At 41.4% G+C, this 5,260-nt stretch overlaps 1 pseudogene; it reads right to left on the bottom strand.

The window, feature by feature from the left end:
* Positions 1-226: 226 nt before the first annotated feature.
* On the bottom strand, positions 227-933 carry LOC122673871 (annotated as a pseudogene).
* Positions 934-5,260: the final 4,327 nt, after the last annotated feature.

Genomic DNA, 5,260 nt, shown 5'->3' with positions numbered 1-5,260 from the left:
CCAATCTCCTTCTTCTCAAGGATTTCAGGTCTTCACCATTTCATATTTGATATGTCCTAAGTATGACCCAAACTGTTACTTGATCTGAGCTTTACCCATCCACCCCCACCAACCCCTTGGCCTCTTAGAACTCTAATTTTACTTTCATTTGTGCACTACTGGCTATCTTCAAATCTCTTTCTTTCTCTCTCTCTCTCTTTTTTTTTACCAGCTTCATTCACTTCATTTATCTCATAGAAATGTATGAGGTGGCTACAGTTGGAACCTGGGTCCTCTGTATGGAAACTCTGGTGCAGGTCTCTGCAAGATGGTCAGTGAATTTCTGACACCGAGAGTTGGTGAACGCTGTCTCTTTCCAGAGAGCAGGAGTGAGATAACTGTATATTGGAAATGGCATCAAAAGTGGCCTTGGCCAAGTTGCCCAGGGTGCTGGAGCAGCCCCTGACAGAGGTGTAGCACTCCATCAATTCCGGCCATCAGTAGGAGCTTCTTGGGCATAGGGGCTGAGACCAGGCTGGTGCGGCTGGAGGCAGGCACGGAGGGGGTGCTCCAGCACACAGCCCCAGTGACCAGTCATCTTGCAAGGGACAATACGAGGCTTGCAGATCTTGTTCTCCCAGTAACCTCATCGCACACTGACATTGGAGAACTTGGCCAGAGTGCTGGCCCCACAGATATTAGTGGTTACCTCCTTAGAGCACTTGACACCAAAACTGAAGTGTCCCTTGTAATTCCCGATGGCAACAAATGTCTTGAATTTGGTCTGCTGGCTAGCACAAGGCTGCTTTTGCACAGGCATATTCTTCAAAACCTTCTCCTTGAGGAATGTCCTGGGGAAAAAGTCAGTGATCTCAGACCCCTTGATGGGCAGAGAGAAGAGATAGTTCTCCTTCAGGGACTTGATCTTCATGTCGTGACCAGGTGGCCCAGCTTGGTGACAGTGGCAGGAGTTGGGGGTGGGTGTGGGAGTGGGTGGGTGTGGGGGGCGGGGGGCGGCGGGGCCGGTCCATGTCTTTGGCCTTGCCTCTGCCAGCTTTGCAGCATTGGCCTCATCTGTGACCCAGGCATGGACACAGGTGCCCAAGCCTCCCAGAAGCCACCACAGGAGGGCCCACACTGTGTAAAACACAGGAATGTATTCCAGGACCCTGGGGCTTCCTGGTACTGCCGTGGCATCAGGGGTGTCATCTGCCATTTGCTGTTTTTACACAGAAGCCAAACACCTCTGTTTTTTTCCCTACATTTTTCTCCAAAGATCGTTATTGACAGCATTGAATTTCTCTGTTGGTCCATCTATAAATAATTCCTTGAGGCTATTGCAAACACAGCTTCTTTGCCACCCCTACCCTGGATCTATCAGTTTCTTTCCATTCAGACGGCATGATGTCTACAGCCTTGGAAATAAATAGATTATCTTATACAGTCTGACTATATTTTCTATTGATTTTGAAGGTGAGAGAGGCTGCCACCCAGAGAAGATAAAAGCTTTCATGCTTCAGGACCTCATAGCAGGCAAGTTCTGGGATAGAAAATTGTATAGAAAGGCAGTCATCTTACTAAAATTAATCACTAATCTGGGTTCAAATTCACAAATTACTCTTACTGAGAATAACAGCATCGTGGTTAAGAGCTTGAGCTTTGGAGTCCGCCAGGAAATGGACCTAAGCTTAATTCCTCAGCAGGGATCTGTGTGTCTTCATTTAACTTCTCTGAGTCTCAGCTTTCTCAAATTGATTGTGACTATTAATATCTACCTCATGGGATAGTGTATGGCTTGCATGGGCTATCATAGCTTTAACACTTTTCACAATATTTGGCATGTAGGTGTTCAGAGATGGTACTTTTCTGATTATCACTTTATTACCATATAATTACCACATTGTTTGTCTTTTACCCCTGTATACATTTGTATTTTAAATGTATTTCTTGTGTCAATAAAAATTTAATTGGTTGATCTAAGAAAGAAGAGGAAAATTTTATTCAAGCCAAATTGAGGATTATAACCCAGGAACAGTGGGAAGCCCCAGTGGTACAAGAGGTAAAGAATCTGCCTGCAATGCAGGAGAAGTGGATTTGATCCCTGGGTCCAGAAGATCCTGGGAGAAGGAAATGGCAACCCAGTCCAGTGTTCTTGCCTGGAAAACCCCATGGACAGAGGAGGCTGGTGGGCTATAGTTCATAGTGTCGCAAGGAGTTGGACAGGACAGAACACACACCCAGGAACAGCATCTCAGGACACTCTGAGAACTGTCCAGTCTATTAGAGGTCAATGCACAGTGATATAAGTGTTTTGAGAAAGAGAGTTGTACTTTAAATGGTATATTTTTGACAGCTGACACAATCCTAGATCTGTAAGTACACTGTGGTGGGTCATTGTGACCCCTTATAAGATGAAGAAGGAATGTTATCTTTTAAGGGATTATCTTATTGTTGCTAGGAGAATGTTGCCGTTTATGGTTGAGCAGGTATTTCTGCCTATGGGGAGGTTTTGCTGATGCATAATGGAGATACACAGTGCACAGTAGATGGGGGGAGAGGAGGCCAATGGACCAAGAAAAAATTTTTATGTTCAAATTTTTCTTGTCATAAAATATGGATTGTATTTCTCTTTTAAGACTTTCTAAAGTATATATTATATTCTTAGATTCTGACCTGTACCTTCACCACTCTATTGTTCATACTTGTTTTTATTTTTTTTTTCATGGAAACCTTTCAGGTTATGATTTTCATGTACTTTAGGATCATTTGCTACATATTTTTCACTGATATCCTATAGAAAATAATTAGGAACTCATTGATTTCATGTAAGAATCAGTTATCTGTGTTTATGTAAATAGTTTTCCTATATTCCTGCTTTAAATACATCAGCACAGGAATCAGTCTTCTCCACGGAATGAAAGTAACATAAGCCAACCATCAAAATATTGTTAGGAATACTATGACAAGAATTAAAGTAAAAGAACTCAAATCCCTAAAATTTTATACTGGGGTATTTCTACAAATCTACATGTTTTCCGTTATATCTGAGTCTGGAGATCTTAAGGTTACACCAAGTCCACATTAGATTATACAGATAAAATCATTTAAATGGAAATGATGATTCTTCAGCCAGGATGCTGAGACTTTTTTTTTAAATTCCTGATTTCATTATTTATTTACTTTTGGTTGTGCTGGATCTTTTTTGCTGTGATGGTTTTCCTCTAGTTGCCGTAAGTGGGGGCTACTTTCTTGATGCAGTGTGAGGGCTTTTTATTGCTGTGGTTTCCCTTGTTGTAGAACACAGGCTTTACGGTGTGTGGGCTTCAGTAGTTGCAACATGTGGGCTCAGAGGTTACGGCTCTCGGGCTCTAGAGCACAGGCTCAGCAGTCATGCATGGGCTCAGTTGCTCTGTAGAATGTGGGATCTTCCTGGACCAGGGATTGAACTTGTGTATCTTGCATTGGCAGGCAGACCCTTTACCACTGAGCCACCAGGGGAACCTGACGCTGAGTGTTAATAAGATTTTATTTTGGTGATTCTTTAGCTCCTCCAATTACATATCTTTCTCCTTTCCCAATATTACTTTTCCCAATCTACTTCCCCACTTCTCCATTTCATTTCAAGGCTAAATGCAATCAGTACTGTTAAACTGAATTTCCATCCATCAGTAGCAGAGCTCTATAAATTCTCCAACTGAAACTCGTTAGCAACTGTAAATATTCCTTAGTGTTTACATTACACTGTATTTTAACCTTATTTACATGGATAACTCACACTTATCATTCCCAACTTTATAAGCCATCATAACAGGTCACAAAAGTTCAACAAAGAGAATGTCAGTTCCAAGGACTGTTACTATCATAAGGATAAGAGTTGAATATTCATTAGTTCCAGGAAATTTAAAAAAATGTCCAGATATGCTCTGGTAATTTTGTTTGCTCCAAATCACATTAGCAAACATGTAGAATATTATTGAAAAATATTTCCAGTTATAATTATATAAAATATAATTTTAATAAATTATTTCTAAAATTGATAGATGCTAACAAAATCACATCAGCATGTTATTCAATGTCATTAAACCTCAAAAGGAAAATATAATCAAAGTAAAATAATTATAAGGCATGTTGGGATTTGCTGAGTAATCTTTCCATTTAGAAGTGGATTTAGATAGTGGGGTCCCAAGCCTCTAGAGTAGAGAGTCTTACATACACACGTTCATTTAGTCTTTCATGTTAATCGATTTAGAGGGACAAATATTGATGTTTGTTTTGTAAAGAAGCTTCCAAAACTCTTCTCAACCTTAAATTTTATAATTCAAGAGTTATAACTTAAAAAAACAAGTTTTTTCTTTTTTTTAGTGTTGATGTGACCAGATGCTGATTATTATCTGAGTGCTCTATCACATCCATTCTCCAGGTTTCTAACTTGATCTGGGCCCAGGAGGCTGACCTCTATGGATTTCATCCCCAGGGTTTGCCCTAAGATCTCCTGTTGAGTCGGGTTGATGAACTACTCTGGCCAAAGTTTGGAATACAGGAAAAATATGCCAAGGGACTCTGAGTTAGAGTCCCTGGCTGAGTCCCTGACTTATGTTGGTCTCAAGAGTGATCCTCAAAATGGAATTCTCAGGCTGTGATATTCACATACTTGAATGCAGAGACACCATCCTTGTTGGGAGGACACGGGATATAATAACATCACATTACTCAAATTATCATTAAAGGTGGCATGGGGTGGAGTACGGGGCTTCCGCAGTGGCTAAGCAGTAAAGAATCAGTCTGCAATGCAGGAGACTCAGAAGATTCTGATTCGCTCCCTGGGTTGGGAAGATACCCTGGAAGAGGGCATGGCAACCCGCTCCAGTATTCTTGCCTGGAGAATCCCATGGCGGGCTGCAGTTAATGGGGTCACAAAGAGTAGAACCTGACTGAAGTCACAGCACACATATATGCCATGGAGTACAGGAAGCCAACAAAGTAGTGAGGAGCCAAATAGTCTTCCACTCAGCTGATATGGCAACCGTAAGGTGGATTGTGGAATGGACCGGACACTTCTGGGTACTCTGGAGAGTGTACATTAAAAGATAAAGTCTACAATTCCCAGTTCAAAACACTAGTCAATGGAACATTCCAATAGCTCAATAAACCTGAAACACCAAGGACTCAGATTTTGCAGGCAAAAATGTCTGGGTGACTCCACCAGATAAAGAATTCTGTTCAGCCAAGTTGCTGGTAGAAAGTAGAGGAATGAGGGGTAAAGCACAGAAGCTGTTGTTAT

Source organism: Cervus elaphus, chromosome 18, assembly GCF_910594005.1.
Source record: "Cervus elaphus chromosome 18, mCerEla1.1, whole genome shotgun sequence".
Taxonomy (NCBI): domain Eukaryota; kingdom Metazoa; phylum Chordata; class Mammalia; order Artiodactyla; family Cervidae; genus Cervus; species Cervus elaphus.
This window is presented reverse-complemented; position numbering and strand designations above follow the sequence as displayed.